Consider the following 13,352-nt stretch of genomic DNA (forward strand, 5'->3'; position numbering starts at 1 on the left):
AGCATCTATTAACTGAAATATGTCAATTGGTATACCATCTATTCCTGGAGCCTTATTTTTTGCCATTTCCTTCAAAGCAGCCTGAACTACTTCTTTCATAACCATAGGCTCTTGCTCATGTGTTGTTTCATGAAATTCTTCTGTGTCTTCCAATTCCTTTCAATACAGTGACTCAGTATATTCTTTCCATCTTCTTTTAATGCTTCCTGGATCATTATTAAACATATTCAGTGAATTTCATTGCATTGTAATTCTTGTATGTGTGTGCCCTTTTTATTATTTGAATGAATGTTTATGGAGTAAATTGGTTTTCCATTTGGCCATCTGCATACTTTTTTCTTTATCCATTTATTACAATACTCGCATTGTAACCACACTTTCTGCCTGATTCCTTTGTGTGATTCTTGTTTCCATTAATCTTTCTGTTCTGCCCTTTCCTGCCTTCTGAACTTTCTCCCTAGTCAAATGCTGCCCTTTCGTTCAATGGTTGGTTGTTTTAAGGAGTGAATGCTTCTCTGTTCGTCTTAAAGGCTTGTCTGCTTTTCAGATGAAACTTGAACCAATAGGTTAATCTTAGTTCTAAGCTCTAATGATGACTAAAGACTGAGGGTGTTATACTAATTTCTGTCAGACCAGCAAGAGTGGCCACTTTCATGATTTGGAATTTTGTACTGTACTTTTCTCCTACAGTGAGACTACCTGCAGTGTTTCCTTTTAGAGCATTCAGTGGTGGTAGTGGTACAGGGGCGATTTCTTCTGGTCTTAGAGTTCAAATCTTCCATTAATCCATTGGACTAATGTTTCTTCTAATTATAATTCTTATTCATGCTCATCGTTGCTTAGTTTTGCCCTTTTGCCCATTTGAAGTCTCTTATGTCTACTGCCAGGTTTGTTGGACACAATCTCAACACACATTGGTAGCTTTCTTCTTAGTTTGATAAGAGCTCATTTTTATATTTTATGCTCAGACTTAAGAAGAGATTTTTTTTTATCATCAGTCTGTTTCCAACTAGAAAAAGTATGTACTTAACCTGTTTTATATCTTGAGATTTTGTTGTGGATTCTGGTTGATAGAAAGAATTGTACACCTAAAGGTGGTTCTGAAGACAACACTTTTATAAGAAGTGGATTATACTATATTCATCATAAATGTAATTTCTTCCATATGAATTTTAGTAAATTTGAGTGAGAAGCAAATACTTGAAGTTGAATTTTTTAATTAAATCTAGTTAGGCTGATTATAACTATCTTATTAAGAAAGGAAGCAAAGATGTTGTTGTTATGGGCTGTTGAGTTGCTTGTGACTCATAACAACCCTGTGTACAATATCCCTGAAACCTTTTTTATGGTGTGCCAACCTATTTGTCTCTGACATACCTACCTTCATTACCTCAGTCACTGAATCAGTCCATCTCAAAGTAAAATTTAAGTTTTCTTTTTCCTGAAAATTATACATTCCTTACCAAAAATATTTGCTTAAATTGAATACTTTCCTACAAAATCAAGATTGGCCTAGATACATGTATACATGACTAATTAGTTAGCTTTCTTTTTTTATTATTATTTAAGACCTTTATTAACAGACGCTTGCACTTTTGTTGACTTTTTTGAAAAAAATCAAGTTGTAAACTTTTATTACAAATTAAAAATGAGGTTCTTAAAAATCTCAACTTGACTAGATATGAAACAATTTAAAAACCTTTAATGTGGATTGAGAAAAAGCAGGCTTTTTAAAAAACACATTTGTCATTACAAAAAGAGACATCTTTAGGTAAAAATAATAAATCCCATACTGCATAGATAATGCAGATCTAGTTATCTGGTCAACAGGTAAAAAGCAAGCACTTAAGGTCTTCAGCTCGAATCTTTTGTTCATTTCTTATTGCTGGAATTTCATGTTCATTTCTTCTTGTTGGATGACTAAACCATGGTCGTCATCCATGATGGTAGAGATGGTAAGCCGGCAATTACTCAGCCCTGCCCTGCTCAGCCTTAGAGCTGGTGATTTCTCAGTTGGTGGATCGGCTTCTTTTGTGTCTTTGCCATCTTGTGGTTTAGGATTTTCTGGGTGTCTGTGTCAGTAATTGAGGTAGCGTTGAGGTAGCTTCTGACCTTGGGTCTCATCTTGATTTTCCTTGTCTTCTTCATTGCCGTCCTCTCTAGGCTGTCTTTGGCGAGGAGGGCCCCTTTAAAATTTTTACCCTAAACCCTGATACATATTCTGTCTCACTGGTCTACCTTTTTCTCCTGCACCCTGGTTGTCAGCACCCTCCACCACTTCTCCTTGCATAGGAGGGTTGGAATATTATGGTCGATGCCCATAGGATCTCCGCATATAGGTCTCCGCAAGGTGGGAACCATCACCTGCTGTTGTTGGGCCTGGCCTTCGGGAGCGCACTCCGATCCCTCGTTATCCCCACTCGTACTATTCTGATAATTCTGCTGGTAATTCCATAGAGGACCCCTACCACGTGGATAACGTCTATAAATGGTTATGGTCTGCTGCATATTTACTGCCTTGCCCTGGAACGCCACCAGGACCTGTAACATTTGCTGCTCTCGGCACCATTTTCTCCTTCAACATCAGACTCCACAGTCTCTCTCCATCTCCTACAATGCAAAGGCAATGCCTGGGGTTATTCTTCTTTATGGCAATCTGGTGTACAAATACATCTTCCTTGGTGTCATTCCTGTTGATGAAACCATATTCGTTCCTTACATTGAACCATTTTACTGTTCCCAAAACCTTCGTTGTGATGATCTTTTTGTCCCTGTTGATATGAGGCCTCCCAGGCCGGGCCGTTGCTCCCAGCACTGCTGCCTGTGGTGCCGGGCTTGGTGTCAGCAGCGCTGGGGGCCGGGCTGGCGGCCGGCGGCTGCTGGGCCCCGCAGCTCATGGTTGTGGTGACGGTAACTGGTGATAGTGATGGCTGTGGCAGCTGTGGCTTCTCCCCGGGTGTGATGGTAACAAGGCCTCGGAGGGGCTGCTCAGGGATCTCAGGGATCCGCTGTCCGCTCCCCTAATTAGTTAACTTTCTGTACTTAGGAAAGTAGAGCCTGGAGCATTTTGGGAGTAAAATGTTACTGATGAAAAAAATCTTTATAATTTCATGGAGTAGGTTTCTGGAACTTAATGTGAAACCACCAAAATTAATTAATTGCAAAAGTTATCTGTAAATTGTGTACCATCCAGTTGGAACTGACCTGCTGCTGACCCGCTAGGTGCATTTTCAGAGATAGTAAATTGCACAAGAGTTGACTGCCTGTCTTTCTCACACAGAGCAGGTGGTGGGTTCAAACGAAGTATCTTTGTGTTGATAGTGTAATTCCTTACCACTAAACCACCAGAGCTCCCTATGTCTGTTACTGGTGATTCTTTGGTATTGCAGCACTACTTCTTACAACCAGGCCTTGAGAGTTCCCATTGTGACCTCTCATATATCACTTTCTTAGCATGAGAAGCTTAAAAGATTTGTTTTTGAGCCCGTTGTTCCTGTGACTGGTACTCTTATTTTCCACGAGACTATGGTTCATTCATGTTAGGTGACTGTTTGTTCTGGCCAAACTCAGGGACAGAGATACCTTTGCTTAGTGTAAGGGTCTCAGTGTCCAGGTTTCAGCTCTGCTAGGTACAACATATACTTTGTCTTCTAAGGTCTTACCAGTGATCTAGAGCTTTGCTAAGAAATAGTTGCAGACTCCTTCTTTTATGTTCCTTAAGGAACTCTCCTCCTTTCTAAATAAATTGCTGTAATTTTCCCCCTCGATTTTTCATTGTTCCCCTAGCATGATCTCCTCAAGGAGTACACATTTTCCGAAAACAAACACAAACACCCCCTTGAGGCAAGGCAGTGAATAGGACCTTGTTTTTGGGCTTTGGGGAACTCAGTGAGAATAAAACATCTACTGATGTGTTAATAATTTATCTAGCTACTTTCCCCCCTAGATAATTCTTTTATTCCTGTGGTGGTTTTTAAGATAAAAAATTTCCTTGATTCTTTCTTTAAAAGATGAATCTTAATTTTTCTATGGAGTATGGGGGGGGGGAAACTCAGTGACTCACTTCTAATGAATAGAATACAGCTTGAGTAATGAGATACCACTTCCAAAAGAATAAAAAGACTGTGGCTTCTTAGATTTGCTGTCTTGTTTTCTGTCTCTTGAATCACTTGCTCTGAAAGAAGATCAGCATTATCATCTCATTACTACAGAGTTGGAAACAACTCAGTGGGTTTTCAGAGACTGGAAATCACATGGGGAGAGACTGCCAAGCTTTCTTCCTCAGAGCAACTGTTGGAGACAAACCATCTATCTGCCTTTGGGTTGCCTGCACTTCTCCTTACTCACTAGGCCATCAGGGCTCCCTGTTGGAGACAAACCATCTATCTGCCTTTGGGTTGCCTGCACTTCTCCTTACTCACTAGGCCATCAGGGCTCCATTATACAGGCAGCCCTGGAAAGAGGCAGGCCAACCATCATGTCATGAGGGCACTCTGGAGAGGATTGAATAGTGAGGGAATGAGGCTGGCTAATAAACTCGTGAGTGAGCTTGGATGAAGCTCTTTTGATCTGCCAACAGCAGTGTAAGTAAGCTTGGAAGGGAACCCTGCCATAACTGACCTTTGAGGTGACTGCAGTTGACAGCTTGACTGAAACCTGGTTTCACAAGGGCTGAAGTTATATGAGCCCGTGATTAGTTTTGGAATGTTTACATGTGCTGACTTAATCATTTGTTCTGTATAAATCTCTGATGGACAGAATGTATGTGTGTATTGTATGTGTTCTGTAAGTACCTGTGCTTTGATGAAAGGCATTGAAGGATGATTAACTTCTGTCCCTGTGCTAACAGCTGAATCTCCAGCCATTTCAAGATGACTTCAGAGTCATTGTACTCTCTCCTTGGTTTCTTGCCTGTAGATTAGGAGGTAGTCCCTTAGTCATATTTATCTTTGTCAAAGGAACCATTATAATAAAGTTGATATCCATTACAGATGGCTGTTCTTTTCCTTCTGGTGCATAGCACTAGATTCTAAACTTCTTTAACTCCCTCTTGGCTGTCTTGCAAGAAACTTCTCTTTGCCGTTGAGTTGGAACAAACTTAGGGTTGATACTTCAGTGGATCTTTGGGGGCTGTACATGGCATGGGAGGAGATGGCCCATCTTCTGTAGGAGTGTTCGCAGATTCCAAACTCTAGAGAGATGTTGCCTTTGGATTAGCAGTGCAACTCTATGGACTACCAGATCATTAAGCTTAGTGTCTTTATGACTCTGTTTTCAGTTTTATCTGTGATTTTCCAGACCTGTCATAGTTTCTCCATTACCAGCTGTGAGCTCTCTTCCTGTTGTTGTTGTTAAGTGCCGTCAAGTCGCAGGCGACTCATAGCGACCCTATGAAGGAGAGTCCTCGACGCTTGGGTGCCTTTCATCCTCTCTCCAGGTTCATAGGGTTTCCGGAGGCAAGCTGTTATGGAAGTGGATGCCACTCCTTCCACGCTCTCTTCCTAGATGCCTATAAATTTGCAGCTGTTTGGAAACATATCACTACACATTGTATTTCTGCTTTGCAATTGTGTTTCTTTCTCCTAGATTTTCTCTTTCTGTTCCAGCAACCTTGAAAACAGATGTGCCTTTTGGGCAGAGTTCTGGGAGTTCTTCTCTAGAGAGGAAGACAAATAGAAAGTGCTCACCCAAAAGGCTACAAAATGGCACTCAGGGCTTTTTAGAAGTATTCATTTCCAAACTATAGAGTTTCCACGTATAGATTTTTGGAAATCAACAGCTAAAAATAAAGATTTTAGATTTTGTATGATTGTAAAGCCTGTTTTTCTTAGATCAAAATCTCAATCTTATCGCTGTTGAGTCAGAACTGACTCTTTGCTGATCCTCCAGTGGGTTTCCAAGGCTGTAAATCATGTGCTAAGAAACTGCCTGTCTTTCTCCCACAGAGGAGTTGGTTAATTTGAACTGCTTGTCTTTGAGTTTTCAGTGCAACTCTTTACCTACTTGGCCACCAGAGCTCCCTGAAAATAGATCAGCAGGTCATTTATCTATAGTTGATGATAATAAAAATTGTATTCAGTAAATGAGAAGATGATTACTTTTTCGTAATATCTGTATTTATATTAGAAGTGGAGGTAAATGGAACATGGAAATATATTTATAAATATATATCTCTCTGTGTATAATATATAAGACTGTATATCTGTGTTCCCCAGTACCTTTTTTTTTTTATTTCTTGACACTGGATCTTTCTCATTTTCTTTTTTTCTGTTATTATTTTTTTATTGATATTTTAACGAAAGTTTAAAGAAAGCTTGGATTTCCATTCGTTCATTGTTGCACATTTTCCTCCCAACCCTTCAGTATTATTTTTAAGTATCAAAGATTTAAAGAAGAAATGTTTTACTCATTCATAAGAAAATGATAAAATGTGTATTAGAAAAGATTGATATCACCCGATCTCAACACAGTGTGAGAAGTCCTAGTATATCTACTTCTTGTTGTTAGGTACCTCGAATTGACTATGATCATAGTGACCCTGTCCCATCCTCGCCATCTCCTGTATACTCAAGCCCATTGCTGTAGTCAGTGCGTTGATCCATCCTGTTGATGGTCTACCTCTCCTTCTTGGACCTTCCACCTTTCCCAGCATGAGGTCTTTTTCCAACCTGCCTAGTATGTGAGATGAAGCTTCACTTTCCTTGCCTCTAAGGAACACACCAGTGGCACTTTGTCCAAGACATTTTTGTTTGCTCTTTAGGCAGTCAGTCTTCAAAAATTCTTCAGTCTTAGTGTTTTTAAATATAGTTTATTAGTGTATTTGGTAACAACTAACATACATTCAGTGTTTCCTTAGGTCTTTATCTAAACTGAATGTCTCACATGCATGCTATGGTATATAAATGTCCTTGAGAAACAAATACAAAGAACATTTAGAAGAGATGTTACTGAATTTATGGTAGTTTCTGTCATTTCTCAATTACTTGATTATTTTTTCACTAATAAAGCCATAGTTAACATGTGAATGTCCACAGCTTTTCTTACTCTCAAAATTATTTTTTTAAAAATTTGAAAATCTTGGAAACACTTATAGGTTACATGGAGGGGAAAAGAAACCATGATTTAAAACTTATTTAAGGACTTACTTAAAGAACATGTAGTATAATATTAGCATAACATGCTGATGAAATCCCTAGAGCTTTCCTGGTTTCTTATTACTCTTCTTTTTTTCTTTATGTGCCCCAGAGGCTTGATTCATCTTTTCCACAACACCCATTATGTAATCTGTTCCTTTCTCCTCATAAACCTGTCCTTGAAACAGGATGCAGGTGTTTTAGCTTTTCCCTTACCTTGTTTATTTAAGGTTTTCTCTCTCTTTTTTTTTTTGCTTTTCTCATTTTTAAGTGTTTCCACTGCTAGTAACAGTAGACAAGGAAATGAATGAATAAAAATGTATTGATTGTAGAATTTAGAATTTTACTAAAAAGTAAGAGGTTTCTTAGACCTTCATTGAAAGGTAAAGCAGACAATTCCGTTTCCAAGTAGTTGTTAGGATAAAGGCTAATGATGTAAAAATTTTCTTCCAGCCCCATTATTGTTTAATTTTTAGTGTGTGGTTACCCATTTTCTTTATTTTATCACACTTTTATTCTGAGAAGTACCTTACTATCCTATTTCTTATTTTCTCTACCATTTGATCTTTGAATTCACTTTATCATGGAGGAAGAAGACTCCTGATTATTGTCTCTGACCTCTTTAGCCTTTCCTTTTTATAGGAAATACCTCCTTAGAAATCACTAACCACAGTTTAAAAAAAAGCACCTTAGATGTCTCTTGACACATAACCATTCCGGTTTTTTTTGTTTTTCTTTTTGACAAATTTTATATTCTAAAGATGTGTGCAGGAGTCTCTTTCATTCCACATATTCTATTTGTAATGTGACTGACATTCCATCCATCTAGCAGAGAGATCTCTTTTTTTTTATTTATTTTATTATTTTTGTGTGAGTGTACCGTCAAATCAGATCTGACTGGTACAGGAGATTGTCCCTCCTTCCTCGGCAGAGCATCTGGTGGATTCGAACCGTGTGCCTCTGGGATTGTAGTTGCAGCTCCTTACCACTAGGCCACCAGAGCTCCCCGAGAGGTCTCCTCTTAATCAGGGCAGACTTTTGTAACTGCCTTCACAAATAGAGGATAGCCCCAAGCAACACTATGTAATTTTTGAGGCCAATTCATAAGCATCTTTTTCTTTTTCTTTTTTTAAATTTTATTTTATTAATTTTTTTTTAAATTTTTTTATTTTATTATTTTTGTGTGAGTGTACCATCAAATCAGATCTGACTGGTACAGGAGGAGATTGTCCCTCCTTCCCCGGCAGAGCATCTGGTGGATTTGAACCGTGCGCCTCTGGGCTTGTAGTTGCAGCTTCTTGCCACTAGGCCGCCAGAGCTCCCCTTATTTTATTAATTTTAATGAACATTTACAGAGATTTTGGATTTCCGTTCATTCATTGTTGCACTTTTCTCCCTGCTCAGCCCTCCCCCAGACATGTTTTTTCTCTTGAGATACTCGCTTTTGGGAACCTAGTTAGCTACTCCATAGCTCCAACAACCCAGAAAAGGCCTGTGTAAACAAGCACTGAAGCTCCTGAGCTCTCTCAGCTAATATCTAGCATCACCCTGCTAGCATGTGAATGAGCCATCTGGAAAGTGGATCCTAATCCTCTAGATCCTGTTGAACTGCCTGGTTGTTGCCTGTGTAGGGTAGACACGAGTTGTCCCTGCCATGTACTCTCAATTTACAGATTCATCAGCACACTCAGTGTTTAAGCCACTGAGTTATCTAACAATAGCTAAACAGATTGTTGTTCCATTTTGCTAGAGTTTAGAGACCATGCTCTATCTTAAACTGCCTCAGCTGTAGGAATAAGATGTATTTTTGTCTTCAGGAGAAATGCTGGTTTCATAAAAGAAGAAAAACAGGCTTTGCTCATCTTCAAAAATTTTTTCTTTAGTTTTCTTTCTTTTTATGTAGTTATTAAATTATAAATGTGATTTTTTTTTTTAAAATTAGAGCATGGTAGAAGACAAAAAAGCAAAAAACTGGACTATACTATACCTTTGCAATGTTGTTGTTAAGTGCCGTCGAGTTTTAGATGACTCATAGTGACCCTATAAATGAAAGACCTGAACACTTGTATACCTTTCATTGTTTCTCCAAGTTCATAGATTTTTCCAGAGGCAAGCTCTTTCGAAAGTGGATGCCACTCCTGCTTCCAAGCTTGTTTTAATCGGGAAGCTCCACCAAACACTGTCCACCATGGGTAGCCATTATCGCATTTGACACATTAGTGTCACAGTAATCAATATCACAGCAACCATGAATTACCTCTGTACAGCAAATGGACAGACCAGTGCTATACCACTTAGAAGAATGTTTGACCAAAACCAATTAAAACTAGGCCTGAGGGCCACAGATTAAAATCACCCACCTTTGGCTTGGTGTCATAACTTTCTATCCACTGGGCCAACAGAGTTCTGTGTTGCTGTTAAGTGCCGTTGAGTTGTGGACGACTCATAGAAACCCTATGAATGAAAGACCTGAATGTGGTACTTATACAAAAAAAGATGTATTGACACAGTGACTAAAAATGGGCTAAAGCATGTCCGAGATGGTGAGGATAGTGTAGGATAGGGCAAGATTCAGATCTGTTATACATAGGGTCACCGTGAATCACAGCTCAATGGCACCAAACAGTAACAACAGCATACCTCTCATATACTTTGGGTATATTTCCAGGAGGGACAAGTCCTTGGAGAAGGGCATCATACTGGAAAGGGTGGAGGGATGGCGTAGGAGAGGAAGATCTTGCATGAGATGAATTGACATAGTAACTTGGGTAATAGGGGTAGGTGTACCAGAGGCAGTGAGCTTGGCTAAGGATAGGGCAGGGCTCAGAGCTATTGTGCACAGGGTTACTGTGAGTTGTAGTTGACTTAATGCTACATAACAGCCTTTGCAGATAATGTCATTCTCAGGCATTTCTAATTTAGAAGAAAGTATACTAATTAGTTTAGAACAGTGACTTGAATGATTAAGTTAGATATGTGGCCTGGGAAAGCAACATCTTCATAACTCAGTTTCTTCATCTATAAAATAGGTGTGTATATTAGAAAGTTGCCAGGAGGCTTTAGGTTTATATACATAATAAGGTATTAGATAGGGCTTGTCACAAAGTGCTGACTATTAATTACAATTTTCGTCTTTACTGTCCCTTATTATTTCTGATTTCCCCCACCCCTTCATTTTAAAGAGTAGATAAAGTATAACTGGCAGAAAGCTTGAAATTATGGAGGAAAAAACTCCTAAGGAATTAGGGAAAGGGGATTTGGGAAGGCTAAATGAATAAAGGATCAATAAGCATAGTTTGCATCTTTCAAGGCCAAATAAACATTCATTCACTTAAAAGGATTAGGAAAAGGTACAGAAAAATTTCAGAACTAGAGTGGGAGTGGACTAGTACTGGCTTCTAGACTTCTTGATGAATGACATTTCCTGTGTCATGAATATTTAAGAGTTGTTGTTGGTAAATGATAGACTAGGCAGTGGTTTTACAAAAATATTGCCAATGTATTTATTAAAGCAAGCTCTAAATTTATTGATGAATGCTTACATAGAATAAAATGTGTAGGTCCTAAGTGTTTCATTAACTATGCTTTTCAGCAAATCCTTAATTGTTTGGTCTTTAGGTTGGCTGTGCAAAATAGTACTACTAGCAAATACTGTGTGAAATGGAAAGAGGAGATGAAGTGAAAAGAAGAGGGAGAATTCAGCAAATCATTTTTGTTCCTGCTAGTCAACTTAAAAAATAGTGTATTAATACCGTGGAAGTTCCTTGTCATCTCTCTCTTATGACATTCTTGTCAGAGGAAAGCATTACTTTTGCATTTTTTCATTCCTTCATGCTCTTTCTGTATGTTTTTACTAATTATGAATATAGCTATTATCTAGTTGTGTTGTTGTTTAATGCCGTCGAGTCGTAGACGACTCATAGCGACCCTATGAACGAACAGCCTGAGCACTGTTCGTACATAGAGTTTCCAGAGGCAAGCCATTTTGGAAGTGGATGCCGCTCCTGCTTCCTGGCTTGATTTAGTCAGGAAGCTCCAGCCAACACTGTCCACCATGGGTGCCCATTACCACGATTGGCACATCACTGTCACAGGCTTCAGCATCACAGCAACCACGAGTTACCTCTGTACAGCAATGCACAGACCAGTGCTATACCACCTAGAAGAATGTTTGACAGGAAGACAATTTGAACCTGGCCGAGGGCCACAGATGACAATCACCCACCTTCGGCTTGGTTGCACAGCTTCCTTCCAACTAGGCCAACGTAGCTCTCTCTTGGTCGTCCTCATTGTTATTATTGTTTAATGCCGTCGAGTCGTAGACGACTCACAGCGACCCTATGAACGAATAGCCTGAGCACTGTTCGCACATAAGAGTTTCCAGAGGCAAGCCATTTTGGAAGTGGGTGCTTCTCCTGCTTCCAGGCTTGATTTAGTCGGAAAGCTCCAGCTTATCTAGTTGTAGGTATGTTAAATATATGTAAGACAGTACTGAATTAATTCTACATTTTACTCGCTCAACATGAAGATTTTTTTTTTTTAAGTTGAGAGAAAAGTCTTTATTTTCAGTATAAAAAATGTCCATTAGGTGGAGGTCAAAGGGGGTAGAGGCAGATGCCTACATAGGGGGGCAGCACGGTGGACCTTCCCAGCCCCAGCAGTTCTTTGATCTTGTGTAGGCCTCAGTAGAGTCCCAGGTAACTATACAGGTGCAGGGTGAAGGGGTCAGAGGTGCAAGTCTCAATGGGAGAGTAGAGGAGGGTCAGCAGAGGTCATGAGAAGTCCAGAATCCAAGGCCAGGCTGTCAGCTTTCTGCTTCTTTACAGGGGGGCCTCCGGCCTCAGGGACAATGGAACTGCTAGGTGGGGGGGCTGCTGGAGGAGGCGACAGAACACCAGATGCCACTTTCTTGGGCCCTTTCTTAGGTGATTTGGCTGGAAGGGGAATGCCAGAGTCTTCATACACTTTTCGTTTCACAGTGCCCTTTATCTGAGCCACTGTCCGTTCCTTGATGACACAGCTGATGTGATTAATCACATTAATCGTCCCCAAATCGCTTCACAGCAGCCCTCAGCTTCTCTATTTCCGTCTCCGTCCACTTCGCACCCGCGGGCGAAGAGTCGGCCACGGGATGCAGCTGCATCGTCAGCTCCCCGAGCTTCGTGAAGGCGGCGCCAGCTGCCAAGAAGATCTCTCCAACCTTGGTGGACGCTGACGTCATGGCCCCGCGCACCTCCTCACGGAGACGCTGCTGCCGCCGCTGCCACGCGAGCCGGGACCACAGACAACCCCGCGGCTGCACCGCTCCGGCCCCTCAACGTGAAGATTTTGAGAGTTATGTTGATGCATATAGATGTGGGCCATTCATTTTCAGTGTTTTATAGTGTTCAGTTACATGAGTATTATCACAGTTTATGGGTTTTTAAAAAATATTTCTAAATTATAAACAATATAATCACAACCATAATTTCTAATTCCTGTGCATGCACAGTTTCTTTAGGGTATATATTGAAAGAGTTTCTGTATCACCAAAAATGGTCATGGGCAGGGTTTTTTTTTAAGTGATTATATCAATTTGTGTTCCATTCAGCTAGTTGTGTGAGAATTTCAGTTTCTCAGCTTCCTTGCTAGCACTTGATATTTTTAAATTTCCGCATTCTAGTGGAAGTGATGGTGGGTTAGATGCCATTGAGTTGAGTACAACTCGTAGTAACCCTAAGAACGGTAGATCTGAAACCTGCCCTATTCTGTGCCATCCTCACAGTCTCGGACACATTCAAGCCCATTACTGCAGTCACTGTGTCAGTCCACCTGGTTGATGGTGTTTCTTTCCTTTGCCATTTATCCATCTTCCCAAGCATCATGTTCAGAGTATGTGAGACAAAGTTTTATCATCTTTGCCTCTGAGAGCATTTTGGCTGTACCTTCTCCAAGACCTTTCGTGTGGTTAGTATTCTGCTCCAACATTCTAGTAGGTATATCATACATAATGGTGCTATTTTTCTTTTTCAGAAATTTTTTTTAATAAATAACTGCAGTTATTAGTGAAGTGTATATTGGGCACTGCATGTTGTTGTTGTTGTTATGTGCCATCGAGTCGTTTGTGACTCATAGCGACCCTATGCACAACAGCCCTAAATCCTGCTCTATCCTGCGTCAACCGCACCGCCTCTGACACACCCATCCCGATTACCCCAGTCACCGAGTCAATCCATCTCA

The 13,352-nt window shown here is 40.1% G+C and overlaps 1 protein-coding gene and 1 pseudogene across 1 annotated transcript in view; one reads left to right on the forward strand and one right to left on the reverse strand.

Moving 5' to 3' along the window:
* Positions 1 to 13,352, forward strand: part of SCAI (suppressor of cancer cell invasion) — a 196,171-nt gene that overhangs the window by 14,426 nt on the left and 168,393 nt on the right. The gene's annotated exons all lie outside the window — the stretch shown is intronic.
* Positions 11,874 to 12,354, reverse strand: LOC102864755 (annotated as a pseudogene).

This window comes from Elephantulus edwardii, unplaced genomic scaffold (assembly GCF_000299155.1).
Source record: "Elephantulus edwardii isolate Elephantulus edwardi_28Jun2011 unplaced genomic scaffold, EleEdw1.0 scaffold00116, whole genome shotgun sequence".
NCBI lineage: Eukaryota > Metazoa > Chordata > Mammalia > Macroscelidea > Macroscelididae > Elephantulus > Elephantulus edwardii.